The sequence below is a fragment of the Kogia breviceps genome, chromosome 16 (genome assembly GCF_026419965.1).
Source record: "Kogia breviceps isolate mKogBre1 chromosome 16, mKogBre1 haplotype 1, whole genome shotgun sequence".
NCBI lineage: Eukaryota > Metazoa > Chordata > Mammalia > Artiodactyla > Physeteridae > Kogia > Kogia breviceps.
In genome coordinates this window covers 2,988,735-3,011,370 of record NC_081325.1, presented here as the reverse complement: position 1 = coordinate 3,011,370, position 22,636 = coordinate 2,988,735, and the positions used below count along the sequence as shown (strand labels likewise).

Below are 22,636 nucleotides of genomic sequence, written 5' to 3'. Positions count from 1 at the left end.
TGGTACCAGGAGGCACAGCCAGAAAGGAGGGTAGCACAGAGGAAAGGACAGTTTATGAAGAACGTACAGAAAGCTGTGTGGGCATTTTTTTTTTAAAGGCAGAGAGACGGAGACAGAGAAATTAAAGATACCATGAAGTAATGTTCCAATCCGGCAGGAGGAGGTCCTACTTCTCTAAGTCCTACTGGTTTCCAGTTCACCCTGCACGACTCCTACCCCAACTGCTATAGCCCTAGGCTGTCACCCTCTGTCCCAACAGACGGCAAGCTTAGCAGAGTGGAAACGCACCGGGTTCGCTCACTGGTGTCTGCCAGCACCTGAGGCAATGCCCACCTCATAGACATCGTCCCATAACTATCGGCCAAATGAAAGCGGGGTGAATGACCAGTTTGCAAAGAAATACATGAAAAAAAGCATTTATTACCAAAAATGACATGTAGTAACAATAATGTTAAGAGGCACCAAAGGCCTAGCAGGATCATCGCTATGGATTGTAAGATATAGAATTTTAAGATTAAAAGGGCCATTAAAAATCTTATATTTCAAAAAAAAAAAAAAAAAAATTAAGGGGCTTCCCTGGTGGCGCAGTGGTTGAGAGTCCGCCGGCCGATGCAGCGGACGCGGGTTCGTGCCCCGGTCCGGGAGGATCCCACATGCCGCGGAGCGGCTGGGACCGTGAGCCGTGGCCGCTGCGCCTGCGCGTCCGGAGCCTGTGCTCCGCAACGGGAGAGGCCGCAGCAGAGAGAGGCCTGCGTACCGCAAAAAAACAACAACAACAACAAAAAAAACTTATATTTCCTATAGGATGGATAAACAACAAGGGTCCTACTGTATAGCACGGGAAAGATATTCATATCCTGTGATAAACCATAATGGAAAAGAATATGAAAAAGAATATATATATGAATAACTGAGTCACTTTGCTGTGCAGCAGAAATTAACACAACATTGTAAACCAATTATACGTCACTAAAGTTTTCTTCGAAAAATCTTACATTTCAATGATTCTCAATTTTTTCCCCAAACCAGCTCCCGTGTGCGCCTGTGTTTTTGCAGTTTCCAGCACGCTAGTGTATGTCCATCCCTGTCTCTCCACCGTGAAAATGCCTATCAGAAAGCAGCTGCATGAGAAGGACATTCTCACACGGAAAACCTCGAAGTCACTCTGATCTACTGTAACAGAAAAGTGAATAACCCTCGACCGTCCTGAGAGGCCCTTCCTGAGATCCACACGGGGCCCAGCACAGACCCACATGCACACGAACACTCTCTGAGTTTTTACATTTTGAACTTAAAAGTATCTGCTCCACTGCTCGCAGCTGGCTGTAACCTGTGTGTAACTCAGCACCTCGTTTGCTGATTAGGTAGAGTGACCTGCCCCGGGTCACCCAGTTCATGGTTCAGCCGAAGCTGCCCGGGGTTTTACTGAGCTTCCCAGGGGCTGTTTTGTAATTTACAAAGGCAGAGACTTAAATAACTCAAGATGGAAACCACACAGGCCGCCTGCCGAGCAGCCCACCGCTCTGGGCCGCCTCCTGGGGGTAACCCAGCCACGCCCCAGATTTCTCTGCAGCACCTCAGCCGACGAAGCTACAGGCACCCGTCTGCCAAGATGTGTGCTGAGGGCAGGATTTTCTCTGTCAATTTAGCCAATGTTGATGAGCCGTAGTGATGAAATTTGGAGGCAAAGTCCAGACAGCCCTTGATGCATGAATTTGTTTCTGGAAAAGTCAACTTCAAAGCCCAAAGTCCGTCTGTGGAATCCCAATTCCCCCATTAACACCCAAAATAAAACAGTAAATACATTTCAGGGAGAAAGCAAGTAGAGGGAACCCATTTCTCGACTGACTCCACGGAGCTGCTGCTGCGCCCGGGCTCCGGGCACATGGGGGGCGCGAGGGGGGCACCGTGGATAGAGCCCAGCACCGCTCAGGAGCCCGCGGCTCACGCAGCCGGCCAGTGCCTGGCGGGGTACCCTGAAGGAGGAGGTCTGAAGTGGGTCTGAGCGCGTGCACAGCTTGGGGGACCCCAGGCAGGAGGAACGGGAGACAGCTGGGTGCGTGGGGGCGTTGGGGGGGGAGGGGAGGTGCTCCCCACGGAGCTGGGAAATTCTACTCGAATCTGTCCCAAGGGCCACGGGGGCCCTAACAGTTCCCAAAGTGGCGAGAGCAAGACAGAGAAACGTAGCAGAGAGCTCGCCCCTGGAGCCCAAGACGTTCGGCGCGCAAGTTCAACACTTCGGGTGACAGAGTCTGAACTTAAGGCCACAAAGCCTGACCTCCACGGGTCTGAAGCTATGTACAGACTTTAACCACTTACTGTGATCAGTTCTTCTGAACAGAAATACTAATGTTTTAGAACTCGAGGTGCTACGTCAGACCCCGCTGGGGTGTCACCTAATACAGGGTACGTGTACCGTATCCCCTTCCCGAACTCCAGAACATTCCAGAACACAGCAGGCCCAGGGCCATGGAGCCGCAGGGCTCCCCATTGCGGCAGCTCCGGGAGGATGGCTGGGAGGGGCCGTGATGGAGGCGAGGAACCAGACCAGCTCTGCAGACGGTGAGGGGGGGTCTGCACTGCGGCGTGCTGGCAGGAACAGAGGGAAGGAAATGGTGTAGGGATAAATCAGCAGGATTTGCTGACGGTGAGCGGTAGGGTTGGGGCAGGGCGGGAACAAGGACGCCGGCGTGGGCGGTGGTGTCACCTCCGCGTCGGCGCTCACAGGGAGCAGGGCAGGATTCGGGGTAAAACAATAGGTTCCCCGGGAACCCCTGCGCTGAGCTTGAAGTCACAGCGAGCCATCAGACAGAGGCATCCAACCGGGAGTTGGAAACACGAGCTGCCGGCCCCGGGGAGGCGCTTGGTATCGCGTGGTGGTAAATTACAATTTCAGAGAGTGAACCGGAGCGGAGGCCATTCACATGATCTCCCGCCCAGCAAGGAGGGAAGGGCAGGGAACACCTGGCCGTGCTCTCCAGAAACCCCCTCACTAAGGTCGGTCGCACAGTTGAGGCAGGTGCGGGAAAGCACAGAAAAGGCTTCCCGGTTGCCCTGGTGTCGGTTCCTCCTGCTGCCCTGAGCTGACTTGGTCCCCGAAGCTGCAGCTCCCCTTGGGCCCGGTCTCCTTATACAGCCTCCCCTCCTGCCCAGGGGTTGTCTCCAGCCACGTCCCCTCTCGCTAACTCCAGACAGACCAGTTATTAGGGGAACCTTGCGGTCGCAGTTCAAGCACCGCCATACAGCAGTGAAACAGAAGCCCGCTGTTGAGTTGCAGAGGCGGGAGGATGTGGGTTGTGCATCTTCTGAAATTGGTGTCATGAGGGGCTACAGAGCCCTCTGAGCTGAGCTGTTATTATGTTTGGCAGATATAAGACTAAGACAATCCCATACACCCTCCAGCACACTTTTCCTAGTGCTGGATTCCTTATACGTATTTTTCGTCTTCTCTGGGTAATCTCTGAAATGGTTTCAAAAGTCATTTCTGAAATGCAGGTGTGGCCTCTAGCGATAAACCACCGAATTCCCAACCAGGGGGAAAGCCTAGCCAGGTACCTAATAGCCAACAGTCACCCACAAGGTGGCTTTGCTCAGACGGGTAGTTCGGGAGTGGAAAATACACGGTGGAATTTACGAAAGATTGCAAAGCCATTTTCCACGAGACAAATTCGTCTCACTCCGTGAACGTAGATGGTAGCACAACTTCTGAGTTATTTTCTGGTTTTGCCTTTAGGATTTGTTACTCGCTTAAAATACCCAGCAGAAAGCTGCGGAAGGTGGACAGCTACGGCCCTGCCCTGATAGGGGATGTGGAGGTGAGGCAAAGAGGCCGAACGACAGAGGGTCACTGATGCACTTGCTTCTCCTGAACAGCCCAGAGCAGGATGTTTAAGGAGCTGTCCCACCGGCCCCTCAGACACTGGGCTTGTCTACATGGTCAAAGTTGAGTCCCAAGGTCGTGTGGGAAGGAGAGAGATGGGGGAGGGATGTGTGATGTTTGAGGCCAGGTCTGAAAATGCCATAAATCTCTTCTGCTCTTGTTGCATGGCTAGAAATCAATTGGGTGCTCCAGCCCGGCTACAAGGGAGGTTGAGGTAGCTGGCGGGAGGGAAACCCGCTATGGAACGTGTTGGCCAGGAGTCATGGGCCATGGCCTTCCCCCATCGAGCCCAGTGACAGGGGCAGCCCAGGCAGGTACGTCTCGGGGCTCCCGGACCCCTACCTGCCAGGTCTCCCCTGCATGAGACAAAATACACCGAAAAAGAAGCCATGTTTTGGGGTAAACAAAGCAAAAATGAGATCGCTGGTCTAAGGCAGCCTGCTCCTCTCTCCCAGTGGAAACTGAACCAAATCAAGTCGCTTCATTTCTCTAGCTCCCCTTTGTTTCCACATCCAAAGAAGAAGGAGGAGGAGGAGGAGAAGATGTAGAAGCAGAAGTGGCAGCAGCTAGTTTCTGGGCCATGGCTTCACCTCCCTGGAATGTGGCAAAAGCAGGCGAGGTCACACTCGCCCTCTGCTTTGCTGTCCGGGACGCCCTGCAGCTTGAAGGGACCAGAGATTTCCTGTTCGCGCTGCCCAAGCAGAGGCGGGAGGTGCACACGGAAATCCACCGCGACTGCAGGAAGATGCTAGGTGGGCGTTTCCAACAAGTGGAACTCGCGGCGGGCAGCACGGCTCCCGTGCTGCAATAACAGTACGAGGAGGAACGCTGAGGCCAAGGTCGGAGAGCCTAGGTTCACTCACAGGACTAGCGTGAACTAGCTAGTTTGTTTTCTGTGAAACAGAGGTAATTAGTTCCTCCCCACGTTACTTTAAGGATTCCAATGTAAGGTGTGGAAGGACAGCCATAGCCCGCTGCGCGCTTCCTGTGCGCCAGGCTCCCTTCAAAACGCTTTACAAACGTCACTTATCTCATCCTGACGACAACGCTTACGGAGGCAGGGCTAGAGGACCAAAAGCAAAGGCACAGCGGGCACAGCGGTCGTGTCCCCCCAGGGTTCAAATTCAGGCCACCGGACTGCAAAGCATATGCCTGTAAACCTGTGCTAAACGGCTCGGTGGAGAACGGGTATTTAGCAAATGCAGACAAACGACACTTATGTAACTTGCACTCTTTCGAAAATGTCCATCAGCCTCATTGATCTTCCATCCCATGTGAAGATGCAAATAAATATTCTTTATAAGCTGGCACCTCCCCGATGTGAATTAACAGCGGTATAAACAATGACTATTTCCGTGGGCTCAATACCTCTTCCAACGGTTAAGCAGCACAGTGGGAATGTGTGGTTTTTTTTTTTTTGCGGTACGCGGGTCTCTCACTGTTGTGGCCCCTCCCGCTGCGGAGCACAGGCTCCAGACACGCAGGCTCAGCGGCCACGGCTCACGGGCTCAGTTGCTCCGCGGCACGTGGGATCCTCCCGGACCGGGGCACGAACCCGCGTCCCCTGCATCGGCAGGCGGATTCTCAACCACTGCGCCACCAGGGAAGCCCCTGGAATGTGTAATTTTTAAGTCCAGTGCATTCCCCTTCAGTGTGGGCACACACTGGCCTAATTTCTGTTGAGACAAACCATAGCTGGCTTCTTTGCCGCCCTCCAGAAGCAAAGTTCTCACTGCAGTTGTAGAAACAAGCTTTGACTGGACCTCCTCTCCTTTATATGTGACTTGTTTTCAGCCCGTTAACCTGAAACCCTACGGTCTTGACCTTTGTATCTATCTTCAATATAAAGTCCTGCGGTCCCAAGAATGGGTGATTCAGTCACTGGATGACCCTCTAATCTCTCGTGAACTTCACAGCACAGCAGGCATTCTGGCGCTTGCTTCAAATGCTCAGCCCTTCCAGAGAGCAGTAGCGAACCGAAGGGGTCTGTACATACGTTTGTCACACAGCCCTTAGCAGAGCTCCCCGAGTGTGCTCCGGGCCATCAGGTGGGGTTCCCAATTTAGCCCCGTGACAAGCCGCCAGATAAAAAGAGCTAAACAGGAATTTTGAAACTTAACTCCTTTGGTTCCGAACTAAAAACACAGAATGAATCATGACAAAGCAAGCCCAGAAAGGTATCCTATCTGACACTACATATATGTCTCGATTGTCTTGCTGTCGTTCTGTCGTTTCGTTTGCACGCCTCCTTCATTACATGTTGTAGGTCGAGCCACCCTCTCCTGCCGACGGTATGCGGCCCCCACACGGAGGTTTAGTTTGGAATTGCGGGGGAGGGCTCTCTGGGCCATCACCCAGCAAGAGCTGCTCTCCCCTGCCCCCAGATTCATCTGCCTCTTTCTGGAAGATCACCCCAGTCCAGAAACTGAGTTTTAGAAAATGGTGATCAGGGACAAATATCTTCATAGCGCTTCCCTTCCTCTGGGTGTTCTTCTCCCTGCTGTTTAGCAGACGTGAGGCCCTCTTCCCTGACGGAAAGGCGTCAGGCTGTGGCTGCGAGGGCAGCAGACTGATGTGCCAGGATCACACTACCCCCGTCATCTCATCTCAGCCACGGGAGAGCTCTTTATATAAAGAGATTAAGTCTTTTATATAATGCTTCTAAATTTTTTCACTGTGGTCTAATTGCCATGCCATAAACTGCACAGAAACGTAGACTGTGATAAGTCTGACATATCTGCACACTCAGTAAATCAAGATCGTTAACAAATCCATCACCCAAAGGTCTCCTCGTGGCCCTTGGTCGGCCCTACAGACACCCCTGCCTGTCCTGCTCACCTCCGGGAAACCTCTGATCTACTTTCTGTAGCTGTGTGTTGGATCTAATTTTCTAGCATTTTATTCAGATGGAAACATACAGTACGTACTCTTTTGTCTATAGCTTCTTTCATTCAGCGCGATTATTCTGAGATTCAACCGTGCTGCTGAGAGTTTCAGTAATTCATTCGCCTTTATAGTCGAGAGGTATTCCATTGTCCGGGCATATCAGAGTTCATTCATTCACCTGGAGGGTACATTTGGGTTTTTCCCAGTGTTTGGCTATTATTTTAAAAGCTGCATATGCCTTTGTATCTCTACTGGGCACATACATAGGAGCGGAATGGCTGGATCCTAAAGTTGACACGTGTGTAACTTTGTAAGAAACTGACAAAATGTTTTCCAAAGAGGGTTTACAACTTTGCACCCCACCACCTGTGCGTGAGCGTTCCAGTTCCTCCAAATCCTCACCAACATTTAGAAGGGTCCATTTTTTTTAAATTTTAGCCATTTTAAGAGGTATGTAATGGTATCTCATTGTGGTTTTATTTCCCATCTCCCTGGTGGGCAATGTTGTTGAGTATCTTTTTCGTATCTTTTTACTTTTTAGTATCTTTTATCTTTTTAGTATCTTTTAACTTATTTGCCATTTGCATATTCCTTGGTGCATTGTCTGTTCAAATATCTTGCCCGTTTTCTTGAGATTCGAGAGTTCTGGATACATTCTGAATCTAGGTCCTTGGACAGAAAATTCTGGACATAATTTGCAAATATGTTCTGTCAGTCTGTGGCTTTCCTTTCCATTCTCTTAATGCTGTCTTTGAAAGAGATTGTGTTCTTTCTGTGTTGTAACTGAGAAATCTTTACCCAAGTTCACAAATATTTTCTCCTCTGTTTGATTCTAGAAGTTTTATAGTTTTTATTTAATTAATTTTATTTTAATTAAATTTTTTATTTTATTTTTTAATTTTATTTAATTAATTAATTAATTCTTTTTGGGGGGGGCTGTGTTGGGTCTTCGTTGCTGCACACAGGCCTTCTCTAGTTGTGGCAAGCGGGGGCTACTCTTCGTTGCGGTGCACGGGCTTCTCATTGCAGTGGCTTCTCTTGTTGTGGAGCACGGGCCCTAGGCACGCGGGCTTCAGTAGTTGTGGCTCACTGGCTCAGTAGCTGTGGCTCGTGGGCTCTAGAGCGCAGACTCAGTAGTTGTGGAGCACAGACTTAGCTGCTCTGCGGCATGTGGGATCCTCCTGGACCAGGGCTCGAACCCGTGTCCCCTGCATTGGCAGGCGATTCCTAACCACTGTGCCACCAGGGAAGTCCCAGTTTTATAGTTTTGGGGTTGATTTTTAGGTCTATAATCCATTTTGAGTTAATTTTCATATGTGGTACAAGGTATGGACTTCAATTTTTTGCATATGGATATATCCAATTGTTCATACCATTTGTTGAAATGCTGTCCTTTTCCCACTGAATTCCCTTTGTATTGTTGCCAGAAATTAGTTGTCCACGTTGGTGAGGAAATGGAGCAACTGTAACTCTCGTTCATTGCTGGTGGGAATGCAAAATGGTGCAGTTTGACAGTTTGACAGTTTCTTACAAAACTAAACATACTCTTACCATGTGCTCTACAAATCTTACTCCTCGATATTTACCCAAAAGAGATGAAAACCGACGTCCACCCAAAAACCTGCATGGGGATGTTTATAGCAGTTTTATTCATAATTGCCAAAACCTGGAAGCAACCAAGCTGTCCTTCAGAGGGTCAATGGATAAATAAGCTGTCGCCCATCCAGGCAATGGAATTTTAGCACTAAAAAGAAATGAGCTATCAAGCCATGAAAAGACTTGGAAGACTCCTGAATGTATATTACTGGGTGAAAGAAGTCAATCTGAAAGGGCTACATATTGTATGATTTCAACTTCTAGGAAAACGAAACTATGGAGACAGTAAAAAGATCAGTGGTTGCTACAGGTTTGAGGGGTGGAGGACAGAAGATTTTTACAGCAATGAAAAGACCCTATATTACACCGTAATGATGACTGCATGTCATCATACATTTGTCCAAACTCATAAAATGGACAACACCAAGAATAAGCTGTCATGGAAATTACAGACTTGGGGTGTTAGGCCGTTATGTGGACGGGGGGGTGTATGGGAAAGCTCTGAACCTAAACCTGCTCTAAAAAAATAAAGTCCGTTTTTTTAGAAGTATAAAGATTAAAATAATGAATGCAGCATGTCAGATCTCTTTTTCAGTGATGCTGCTGCTATATTACATTTTCTTTATGAGTATTCGCTTTTTAAGATAAAATAGAGAGTAATAAATATAATTTTTAATTGGGTGTCTACTGAGGTATGGGTCCATTTACGGACTCTGTATTCTGTTCCGGTGATGGATTTGTCTATCTTTATGCCAACTGCACAGTCTTAATCACTGTAGCTTTATACACCGTGAATTCAAATGGCGTCAGTCCTCCAACCGTGTTCCTTGTCAGAGTGGTTCTGGAGATTCTAGCTCCTCTCCATTTCCATGTGAGTTTTAGAATCAGTTTGTTAATTTCTAAAACAAAAACTGAGAAATTTTTATTGGGATTAACTTTGATCAATAGATCAATACACAGGAAATTTACATCTTAACAATACATAAACATGGTGTATTTCTCCATCTATTTAGGACTTCCTTTATTTACCTCAGCCATGTTTTGTAGTTTGCAGTGAATTGACCTTGAATATACTTTGTCATATTTATCCCTAAACATCTGTATCCTATTAAATGTTATTTTTATTTCACTGTCTGATTGTTCATTAAGAATATGTAGAAAAATACAACCGATTTTTGTATCTCGCTCTTCCACCCTGCAGCTTAAACTCATTTTTAAATTCTAGTGGCTTTTTTGTATAAATGATCATGTCATCTGCAAAAAAAAAAAAAAAAAAAAGACAGTTCTTTCTTTCCAACAGCCTTGCCTTGTTCCTGAGTTTGGACCAAAGCACTCAGTGTTTCATAAGTAAGATGTTCACGTAGTTATTTTGTCGACACCTTTTATCAGATTGAGGAAGTATCTTTCTATTACTAATTTGCTGAGGGTTTTGCCAGGGATTATTTTAATTTTATCAAATGCTTTTTCTGAGTTTATTGAGATGATAATTGGCTTTTCTTTTTTGCTTGGTAATAGATGAATTACATTAATTGATTTTTTTTTTGTTTTAGAAAACATGCTTTTATTAATGCATTCTAACTATTTTGTTTACATTATACTGTTGATTAATACTGAATTTATTGTCCAGTAAATTACATAGATATGCTCCTAGTAAGCCATGTTTCCCCCATTCCAGTCTTTCACAGTTTTTTAGTTCTAAGTTCATATTGTTTTATTTACCCTTTTAAATTTCATCTTGTTTTATTTGGCTCATTGCCCAAACTGCAAAGATGCTTTTTAAATTGAGATATAATTGACTTATAACATTGTAAATTTAAGGTGTACAATGTGCTGATCAGATACATTTATATATTGCAATATGATTACCTCCGTAGTGTTAGCTGACACCTCCAGCCATCACGTAATTATCATTTCTCTTTTTTCATGGTGAGAATATTTAAGATCAAGTCTCTTAGCAACTTCAAAATATGAAATACAGTAGTGTTAACTATAATCACAATGCCGTGAATTAACCATCCAGAACTTATTCATCTTCTAACTTCAAGTTTGTACCCCTTGACCAACATTTCTGCTAAGAGGTTAATTTCCAAAATATACAAAGAACTCATACCACTCAATAACAACAAGACAAACAATCTGGTTAAAAAATGGGCAGAGGAATTGAATAGACATTTTTCCAAAGAAGACATACAAATGGCAAACAAACAGATGGCAGGATGCTCAACATCACTCATCATCGGGGAGATGCAAATCTAAGCCACAATGAGATATCACCTCACACCTGTTAGAATGGCTGTTATCAAAAAGATGAGAGATAACAAGTGTTGCCCAAAAATGTGGAGAAAAGGGAACACTAGTGCAGTGTTGGTGGGAATGTAAATTTGTTCAGCCACTATAGAGAACAGTATGGAGGTTCCTCAAAAAATTAAAAATATAACTACCATATGATCCAGCAATCCCACTTCTAGTATATGTCCAAAGGAAATGAAAACAGGATATCAAAAAGGTATTTGCACTCCCATGTTCATTGCAGCATTATTCACAAAAGCCAGGATATAAAAACAACCCAAACATCCGTCAATGGATGAATGGATAAAGAAGATGTGATACATACACACACACACACACACACACACACACACACACACACACACACACACACACACAGTGGAATATTATTCAGCCATGAAAAAGGACATCTTGCTATTTTCGACAACACAGATGAACCTTGAGGGCATTATGTTAAATGCGATAAGGCAGACAAAGAAAGACAAATACTGTATGATATCACTTATGTGTAGAATCCAAAAAAGCTGACTTCATAAAAACAGAGAGTAGAATCGTAGTTACCAGAAAAGGGGGGGGTGGGGGAACTGGGGAAATGTTGGTCAAAGGGTACATTAATTGATTTTCAATTGGCAAGTCAATCTTGCATTCTTGGAATAAATCCCCTTGGACATGGCATATTATCCTTTTTTTACATATAGTTGGATTCAGTTTGCTAAAATTATATTTAGAATTTTTAAATCCATGTTCATGATGGGTATTGATTGGTCATTTCTCTTCTTGTGAAGTCTTTCTCTGGCTTAATTTATAAGATGAATTTTACAATATTCCCTTCTCTTCAATGTTCTGAGTTTATCTTAAAATGATATATTTTTTTCCTTAAACATTTGGTAGAATTTACCAGTGATGCTTCTGAGTCTAGAGTTTTTATTTGTGGGAAGGTTTTTAACTGCAAATTCATTTATTAATTTTGTAATTAGTATTAATACCTAGATCTCACTATATTAATGTTAATATTTAACATTTAAATATTAATAGCAATAATGTTAACCCTATTAGCAGAAATAGGGCTATTCATGTTATTATCTACTGCTTTTTGAGTAAACTTTGGTGTTTGGCAGTTTATGTTTTTCAAGTAATTTGTCCATTTAATATAAATGTTTTAATTTACTCAATATTAAACCGTAGCATCAATTGTTCCTAGTATCCCCTTATTTTATTTTAACATCTGTAGAATCTGTAGTACTGTAACCTCTCCATTTTTATATCTATAACTTGTGTCTTCTTACTTTTTTCCTGATCAGTTTGCCTAAAGGTTTATCAATTTCATTGATCTTGTCAAAAAACCAGGTTTTTGGGCTTCCCTGGTGGCGCAGGGGTTGCGAGTCCGCCTGCCGATGCAGGGGACGCGTGTTCGTGCCCCGGTCCGGGAGGATCCCACGTGCCGCGGAGCGGCTGGGCCCGTGAGCCGTGGCCGCTGAGCCTGCGCGTCCGGAGCCTGTGCTCCGCAACGGAAGAAGCCGCAGCGGTGAGAGGCCCGCGTACCGGGAAAAAAAAAAAAAACAGGTTTTTTTGTTGTTTCATTAATTTTTTCCTACTGTTTTTATATTTTCAATTTCATTAATTTCTACTATGATCTTTATATGTCTTTTGTTCTTCCCACTTTAGGCTAAATTTTCTCCTTTTTCTAGTTTCTTAAAATAGAAGTTCAGATCATTGATTTGAGAACTTGCTTCTTTTCTAATAAAAGAATTTAGTAAATATCAATTTCTCCCTAAGTATTAACTTAGCAGTGTTCCACAGTTTTTGATCTGTTGTATTTTAATTTTTATTTAGTTCAAACTACTTTATAATTTCACCTGACTTCTTCTTTGAACCACGGGTTCAAAGTTAGAACATTTAGAAGTATGTTGTTTAGTTTTCAGTATTTGTGGATTATCCAGAGAACTTTCTGCTAGTTGGTTTCTATTTTGGTTAGAAAACATACTTTGTATGACTTGAATCCTTTTAACTCTATTAATTATATGACTCAGAATATCTTGGTAAATGTCCCTTGTGCACTTGAAAAGAATATATATTCTGCTATTGTTAGGTGGAGTGTTCTAAAAAAATGTCAATTAGGGGGACTTCCCAGGGGGTCCAGTGGTGGGACATCACATTCCAATGTGGGGCGTGTGGGTTCGATCCCTGGTCGGGGAGCTAGGATCCCACATGCCTGGCAGCTGAGAAACCAAGGTATGAAATGGAAGCAATATTGTAACAAATTCCATGGAGATTTTCAAATGGTCCACATTAAAAAAAAAAAACTTAAATTAAATTTTAAAATAATATTAAAACGTCAATTAAGTCAAACTGGTCGGAAGTATTGTTTAAACATTCTACATTCTTAATTGTTTTCTGTCTACTTGTTTTATCAATTATTGAAAGAAGGTTCTTGAAATCTTAAATTATAATTGTGAAGTTGACTATTTCTCCTTGCAGTTTTATCACATTTCACTTCATGTATATTGAAGCTCTGTTTATTAGGCACATGGTTTGGATTTTTCTGTTCTTTAAATGAATTGACCCTTTTATCATTAAGAAATTACCTTCTTTATCTCTGGAAATATTTTTTGCTGTGAAATTAAGTTTGCCTGATATTAATATAGCCTCTCCAGCTATTTTTTTGTAGAATATTATCAAAGTATATATTTTCTCATCTTTTTACTTTTAACCTATTTGTGTTTTTATATTTAAAGTGTGTTTCTTGTAGAGCGTATACAGTTGAATCATGCTTTTTTAATCCAATCTATCCCTGTCTTGTGGTGTTTATAGAACATTTGCTTTTTTTGGGGGGGGGGCACACTGCACAGCGTGTGGGATCTCAGTTCCCTGACCAGGGATTGAACCTGGGCCCCAACAATAAAAGCACTGAGCCCTAACCACTGGACCACCAGGGAATTCCCTAGACAATTTACTTTTTAATGTGACTTTTAGTATAGACAGGTTTAAATCTATCATCTTGTTATAACTCTTCCTTTTATTATCTTAGTGATAATAAGATGTGTGGTTTAGAGTTTATAGCACACATCTTCAACTTACTGTGCTGTTATACCTCTCCACCTATAGTATAAGAACCTTACAATAATGTACTTCCACTTCTTCGCTTCCAAGTCTGTGTTATTATTGTCATATGTTTTAACTATTACAAATGTGATAAATCTCACAATGCATTGTTATTGTTCTTGTTTAACATCCATCGTCTTTTAAAGAGATTTAAGTAAGAAACAATCTCACATTTACTCATGTAGTTATCATTTCTGGTGCTCTTCCTTCTTTTGTATGCATTCCTATTTCCATGTGGTATCTGTTTCCTCCTGCCTGAAGGATTTTAAGGTTTTAACATTAACAATTAATACTTATAATTTTAACATTTCTTACAGTATGAGCCAGCTGATGATGAATTCTTACAGCCTGTGTATGCCAGAAAAAAGTCTTCACTTCACCCTTGTTTTTAAAATATGTCATTGGGGCTTCCCTGGTGGCGCAGTGGTTAAGAATCCGCCTGCCGAGGCAGGGGACACAGGTTCGAGCCCTGGTCCGGGAAGATCCCACATGCCGCGGAGCAACTAAGCCCGTGCGCCACAGCTACTGAGCCTGTGCTCTAGAGCTCGCGAGCCACAACTACTGAGCCCATGCGCCACAACTGCTGAAGCCCACACGCCTAGAAACTGTGCTCCACAGCGAGAAGCCACCACGATGAGAAGCCTACGCACCACAACAAAGAGTAGCCCCCGCTCTCGGCAACTAGAGAAAACTCACGTGCAGCAGTGAAGACCCAATGCAGCCAAAAATTAAATAAATGAATAAATAAAATTTTAAAAATAAATAAATAAAATATATCATTGGTGGGTATGTAATTCCAGTTTGACAGATTTGTGTTTTCAGTACTTTAAAGGTATTATTTCATTGCCTTCTTGTTCATATCATTTCCGACAAGAAATCTTCTGTCATTCTTAACTTTGTTCCTCTGTATGTAATATATGTGTGCTTGTTTTTTTAAACTGGCTGCCTTTAAGATTTTCTCTTACCACTGTTTGCCAGCAATCTGAGTATGATGTGCATTGGTATAGGTTATTTTTTTCATGTTTCTTATGTTTTAGGTGCAGTGAGCATCTTGAGTTTTTGTATTTAGAGTTTTTATCAAGTTTAGAAACTTTCTGGTCATTATTTATGTGAATATTTTTGTCTCCTCTCTCCTTTTTTGGGGACTTCAGTTACATGGATATTAAGCTTCTTGAAGTTTTCCCACAACTCACTACTGCTCCGTTCAATTTTTCTTAATTCCATTTTCTCTCTGTCTTCCATTTTAGACAGTTTCTATTACTGTAATTTTGAGTTTATGCCTCTTTTCTTCTGCGATGTCTAAACTGCCATTGATCTTATCCAATGTATTTTTCATCTCACACATTGTACTTTTCATCTCTAGAAGTCAAATTTGAATTTTTTCTTATATCTTTTCTTGTCTCACACTATTTTAAAAACACAGAATACAGTTATAATAACTGTTTCAATGTATTTTTCTGCTCATTCTAACATCTCTGTCAGTTCTGGGTCAGGTTGAATTGAATGCTTTTTTATCCTCATTTTGGGTTGTATTTTCCTGCCTCTTTGCATGTCTGGTGATTTTTGACTGGATGCCAGACATTGTGTATTTTATCTTGCTGGTTGCTTGGTATTCTTTATTCCCATAAATATTATGGAGTTTTGTTCTGGGATAAAACTAAGTTCACTTGAAAATAGTTTGATCCGTTTTGGTGTTTCTTCTAAAATATGTGGGGTAGAACTGGAACAGTGTTTAGCCTAAGGCGAATTATTCTCCACAATTGAGTTAAAAGACCCTTCCGTGTTCTCTACCTAATAATGCTCTATGAATCCTGAGGTTTTCTAGTCTGTCTGGTAGCAAGAGGCACTGTTCCTCACCCTCTGGGAGCACCCAGTACTGTTACCTCTCATCCTTAGGGTGGTTCTTTCCTGTCCTCAGGTAACCTTCTTATATTCATGTACTAATCACTACATAGCCCCTTTCTAGAGAGCAATTACTAATCAAATGTATTTATAAATTGTGCACACGTTTGTCACATGCTACTTCGTATATTCCTTGAGTGTTCTCAGAACCATCGGGTGTGGTTCCCAATACGATAGCCTCATGACAAGCCATCACATGTTTCTGAGATAAAAACAGTCACACGGGAATTTGGAAACTTAACTACCCTTCTGAACTACAAATAGAGACTGATCATTATAAAACATGACCAAAAAGCATGCTAAATTACATCCTATTGACTTTATGCATGTTTTATTTTGCAGAGACATTTTTCAGTTCAAGGTCAAACCAAGAGGGAATTCCTTTGAGAACAATTATAAGCATCCAGTTGAATGGGAACCAAAAGAAGATCTCCAGATGGCACAAGTCCATTACAGGATAAAGTACCTGCTTTAAAGAGATGACACTCTGCTTTAAACCACATCCCAGTCGTCTTCTCCAGGGAGAAGTGATATTTTATATAAAGGAGACAAGAAGAAAATTATGACAATAAAATCATGACACTTTCACAAGAGGTAGGCACAAGCTAAGTGAGTCAATACATGTTCACATTGCATATGAAAACAAATTTTAACAATTCTGTTTTACTTTATAATCCCCAGAATATGGTATATATCAATATGTGCTTGCTTAATAAATTAATGAGCTTCAGGGAAAAGTTCCCTTCACTTAAATTTTGGTCAGGTTCTAAATAATCCACTGGGTGTTATATAGACATGTTGAAAGATCATGGGTTTCCCTAAGAATAAAACTCAATAGTTGACCAATTTTAAACGGTTTAAAAAATTTGAAGAATCAAATGTGACCCATGGCTACAAAAAAATAACTTTTATTTATCCCAACTGCAATAATACTATTTATTCTTTCTATTTTATTTTTAGTTTTCCTATAATTTGCGCTCCTACTATTTGAAAAAAAACAAAAAACAAAAAAACATGACCCAAGTGTCTATAGCAACCAACTAATTAGGAACCAGAACAGCTCGTCTGAGAGCAGTCTGGTCATCTCAAGGAACTGATGCATTTGGGAACACGTTTAGGACCTCGTGGAATGCAGAAGGGGGCTATGGCTCACGGAAAAGGCCTCGATGTGACTAGACTGTATTTTCAGGCAAGTTAATTCATGTACTTCAGCAGGAAGCATTGTTAATAATCTACATTTTAAAAAGAAATAGCACTTTGCATCTGGAACCAAATGAAAGCTCTGAGATGAGAATAGGAGAATCCAGCCTTCTTGAACAGGAAATATGCCAGAGGAAGAAACAGGAAGCATGGGTATAGGCACATTAGAGCCACCACACAATTTTAAATTGCTTATTTGAAGCAGATCATCAGAAGAAATAGTCTGATTTCAAACTTTGCACCCACCTACCCAAGTAGCATTCATAACTCAAATTGATCTCTTGATGGCACGACACCGGGTGGACGGCTGCGTCAGGGAAATGTTCTGCCCTTAGGTTTTCTCCATCCAGGGACAGTCACGGCATGTCTCCTGAAGGACAGAGAGTTTCTTTTCTTGCCAATATGTCCTTCTTTGAGTGCTGCTCTAATGCAATTAGCCCTCGTTCCCTAAACCAAACTCAACATCATAAAACTCTTCTGGAGAAATTCTGAAGACCACCCATCACATCCCACCTGTTCTACTTATTCTGTAACAGGCACCGAAGCATCTCTACTCTTCAAATGTAGGACAAAGAGGGGAAGACCCAAGAGAGTGGGAAGCCAGGGCACCCCTACAACTAGAAGAGGACACCAAAGCCACAGGGGAAGCCAGAAGCTGATGAACTACAGAGTTTTAATTCTGGTGAAGACAAAATGAAAAGTTTTATCCCTCTAACCGAGATGTATAATTGCATCTCTATGGTGTAAAAGCTACTGTTACACGCCCATTTATATTTCAGTGAGGTGGGTTGTAAGGGAGATGAGGTATTTTCCAAAGCTTCATTGGTTCTTGTAGCTTCAGATTCCTGGTATCCTTAAAAGACAGCCAAATGTGCAATTGATAAACTTTGGGAATTCCGGTGCCTTCTCCTTTGGATTTTCCCAAGGAAGGAAAAATGGGGCGGCCTCTATTTTAAAAGAAACTCATTCACTGCCAAGGAGGAGATCATCTACCGAAAGAATCTGTATCGTGAAATTTGAGGACACATTTTTAAAACGCTGTCCCGGGGGTGGGGGAGGGATGGCGTGGGAGGTTGGGGTCAGCAGATGCAAACTAGTATCTATAGGATGGATAAACAACAAGGTCCTACTGTAGAGCACAGAGAACTATATTCAGTATCCTGTGATAAACCATAATGGAAAAGAATATTTTAAGAAGTAAACAAACAAACAAACAAAAAACGCTGTCCTACTTAAAACAATAGGACTTGAATGGGTCAGCATCCAACTGGGTTCTTATATACTCATGTAAATTGAATACATAGCTGAAGACAGGTGAAGTCCGTGGAGAATTGTCAACATTATCCTAACTGCCTTAGAACGTGGGCGTCCCAGTCCTACAGTATCTTAAACTGCACGTTGCTATAACAACTGACATAGAACCCAGCCTGGTATTAAGTCGCAAGATCAACATATTGTCTTTGTTTCCTCCACAATATCCTTAGCACTGTTCCATGTCATATAGCAGCTGCTCAATACATATTTATTGAAAGAATGAAGTGGATATTTTAAAGATTATATTTTCACCTCTTGTGTTACCCTATATTTGCATTGCTATTCTGTTGTGAATGTTGCCCGTGACATGAGGTAAATGTGGAGGGGGAAAATTAAAGTGAGTAAAATATTAACAAAAGCTAATAGAGTCCCCTTCCCTCTGAAAGGCAACCAAAAGTAGCCAAAGAGCATTCTGAGCGTGGCCCCAGTAGGCACAGGGCAGCAGAGATGGTCTGACTAAAGACTGGTCCCCTTCATCTCCAGGAGCCAAAGCACGACCCATACTGGCCAATCAGCGAGCTCTTTTCACATCCTCGAGGTCCATCACGGGCATCCAGGAAACATCAGTAAAAGATCCAATGAGCCCAGATTCTCCAAGAACAAAGCACTTAATCTTGACATGGTTAGAAAGGCAGTGACTATAAGCTCTCTCTCTTGTACCTCCTGCTCTTTTGCATCTCAGCTCAGACACGACGACCTCAGGCCCTCAAAAGTCCACATGGGATGCACGGATGTCCCACGGACCCCATCCCAGGGTCCATCACAACACCTCAGGATGCCTGTGGTTTAAGTTCTGCGTACCATCAGAGACCGTGCCTGTCCTTTTATTGCTGATGCCAGCTCCACGATACGACAAAGGAAGGAGGGAAGGAGTGAGGGAAAGAAAAACAGGAAGGGAGGGAGGGGGCAGGATTTGGTCAGCCATGGAGCGAAGAGATGTTCGGAGTACCGCTTCCTTCCGAAAGAGCAGCTATAATTCTAACATCTTCACGGACTAGGAGAAGCCCTCTTTTTATGAATCAGAAACAGAAATCCCCCAAAGCTGTCACGGGCCAGCCCTGTACACCCGCAGACACTAGAAGCGAGAGGCAACAGCCAGGTGTTTACAGAATGCTTTGCCACGCCCCACAAAATGCTGGCGGAAAAGCCCGCGTGAGTGTTCACGAGAAGTTTCTCCAAGCCGGGCCATGAACGTTGCCGGTAACGCTTGTGCTTCCAACTGCGTGAGGAGGGCAGACTCAGCTGCTCAGCTCTGAATGTCCCCTCTCCACAGTGTCTTTTAACTCCTTCGCTCCCAGGATCAAGTGTTCCCAGCTAAGTCCACTAATAACAACAGGAATCATCACCAAAACCACAGACAGAAGGGTCTTCAGAAGGGGATGGGAGAAAACAAGAGCCCGTTACCGGCACACGTGGCCAAGAGGGACTGAGATGTCGGGGATGGCTACAATTTGTTAAGTTGTTTTAAAAATGTTTTCCAAGACGTGTGCCGGAATATACAGTTGGAGAGAAAGGAGCGACCTAGGTGTGAATTTTCTCTTTGGCGACCAACCAAAGGAGCAAAGAGGCCTCTGCTCGGTGTTCCCCTGGCCTCCCTGGCGGCCGTCTCAACACCGTGCGGCCTTAGAGCCGGCGTCCGCCGACCTGCCGCGTACGAGCTGCTGCGGAGCCGAGACGGAGAGCACACACACACGTGAAGAACACGTCCTCGTTTCTTTCCAGAGAAAATTACAGAGGAGGCCGTTTCTCGCTTCTGCATGCTCCCCCCGGCGAAGAAGACGCTACAAGGACAATCCTTCTGAAGACCTAAGGGAGGCGGCTGCCAAGGCGCGGGGCAGGTGGAGCGGGAGCCACGTGGGGCGCGGCTCTCGCCCGCAGCCAGGCCCGCCCTCCGCACCCGAGGCCCGCAACGCGGGGCCACTTACTGACAGACACGTCATTCCTCCCGCCCCGCCTGCAACAGTAAAGTATCAATTTTCAAATGTGAAATGTCTATGGATGCACGTGGGTATTACGTCGCGTGTATCTCTCACGCACACACGCGCACGCACACGCGCACACACACGCACGCACGCGCGCACGCGCACGCACGCACACACAGGGGCTTGGCGAACGCATCTTTTGACTCCATCTGGCGTGTTCCCTGACCCCCGCCGCTCCATCGCTCTTTCACGCAAGTGCCCACAAACAGTGGATCTAAATCCGGCACATTTCGAGGTCAAACGATGCAGCAAACAGAATTTGACCTCGGACAATACGCCTCTGTCCACTCACCATCCACGGCAACGTGCGTACACACTGCGTTTTGCCTGATGCAAGTTCATAAATCTTTATCCCAGAAGCTTCTGCGCTCCCTCATCTAACGCTTACAGAAAAGACAGGACATCCGGATGCGTCTGTTCCCCCCATCATCGCCACACCCCCCTCGCTCGTCCCTCAACACACACGCAACAGCTGTAAGAGCAAGGAGATCGTGTTTTTAAAATTCCATCGGTTCACGTAGGCACAGAATCAGAAGCAGCTCCAACATGGACATCAAGTAAAAAATACCAGTTTTCCAAAGTCTGTAATTATGTATTTACACAAATTACATAATCCTGTATGTATTTACATACAATTACAGATTATCAAGTAAATAACACAATGTTGTGTTAATGAGATGAAATCGAGTGAAAACCATAAACGGAAGCGTCCACTTATCCACAGAACACGACCTGGCAGGGACAGAGGCCCCAAGGTGACCTGGCACGTGGGCACCACCTGGGGACGTTCGCATGACAGATGGGGGGGGGTGGTCAGTCCACACCTGTTAAGTCTGTGACCAAGGTGCCGTGTTGGCACAAGCGACATAGCGGTTTGGCCGGCCGGGCTTGTGTTTGTGAAAACTGGACCCGTCATTCCACAGAGGCTTGAGCAGCCACCCGCGGCCTTGGGTCCCTTATGACAAGAACCAGTTGCAAAGCCAGGAGCTGGGGCGACTCGCTCTGCGGCCCAGCAGGACATCGCCCGCACCAGAACCCTGAGCCATCTACTTTCCCAGAACAGTTATGTACAGAAATTGCATAAGTCAGTATTTATTTATTTACAGACCATTACAGTTTATCATATCAATTGCCAAAAGCATATAACATTTTGTTTTTCTTTTTTTAAAAAAAAAAGAGTAACCAAAACAAAATAACTCCAAAAGTCGACATTAAAGTAGCATTTTCTAGGAATGCACGGAGAGTTTAGTCTTTTTCACAAATCGTTTTCTTTCTTTTAGGCTGATTAATCTAGCATCTCATGCTACTTTAAGATTACTTTTGGCTATTTCCTAAAATCAGTTTCTTCGGTGCTAAATATTGTACCTATGACATCCTAGAAACTTGATTCTCCCCTGTGATCAGATGTTTAATGTTTTTCAACCAACAATATTCAATGCCTTTTGGAAAAACTAAAGCCTGAATATGTGCACATTTTAGCAGCAGCAAAGGGTTAAATAATAAATAAGAATACTACCTCTTGGAATTAAATGCAGTTTCCGTTAAGAAAGTTTTTTAAAAAGAGACAAGAAAATAAATGAAGAGGACATTCTGACTTTTACCACAAATCAGCCATTTTACATTGCTTCTGTCCCCTCCCCCCCCAGCATATTTCTTAATTCCAAATGTTGGACTTAGTTTTTCTTTAATGCACATCAACAGGAAGCCCTGTCCACTCTGCCCTTTGGACTAGAGATGGGCCCTCCGTGCTCACGACAATCCGCCATGTGCTTCTACTTCGAAACAGCTTTGACTCACCAGTGGCACACTTTTATTTTTCAGAGAGAATGTGCATCAGAGCAAAACAAAGTTGGAATATTAAATTTTAAAATGAGTTACATAAATCCCAACACATTTTTTAACTGTCACTTTCAATTTCCCGCACAAATGGCTAGCAATTGTTATATGTGGTATGAGAATTTGTTATAAATTTCTTTTTCTTAAATATTGCTTTAAGAATTTGGCTCTTTTCTCCTTAGTATATAGTAAGAAATAGTCTCCCTTGCCCGAGGGCAAGTTTCAAAATTATTGCTACTAAAGAAATATGTATTCTTATGCTTTTCAGCATAAAATGTTATAAAAGCCTTGTAAAAGATAATCTATAGAGTAACCTCCCTTCTAAAAAAATCGAGTGCTTGTGAAGACCATTTTAAAAAACAAAACACAGTCAACAAATATATACTTTCCCCCTCATTGTCATGATTGATGGAGATTTATTAGTTTCATTTTGCAAGTTTTACTTGAAGGGTGCTTTTACCAGGTATTATGACAGGTCACACCAAAAGCAATTTTCTATAAAAGACGTTATAATAACCTCTATGGTACTTGTGTAATTTCATATTTGAGAGCCAAGTGCACAAATAAAAAGTTTATAAGAATTACCCTGTTGTTCTGACTCTGATTCTTGTCCCCTAAAAAAAAAAAAGAAAAATCTGTGCCAAGTAAG

At 43.4% G+C, this 22,636-nt stretch overlaps 1 non-coding gene across 1 annotated transcript; it reads right to left on the bottom strand.

Moving 5' to 3' along the window:
* Positions 1-13,515: 13,515 nt before the first annotated feature.
* On the bottom strand, positions 13,516-13,587 carry TRNAK-UUU (transfer RNA lysine (anticodon UUU)). The gene has a single exon. It is a non-coding gene; the product is annotated as a tRNA-Lys (tRNA).
* Between the last annotated feature and the right edge of the window lie 9,049 nt (positions 13,588-22,636).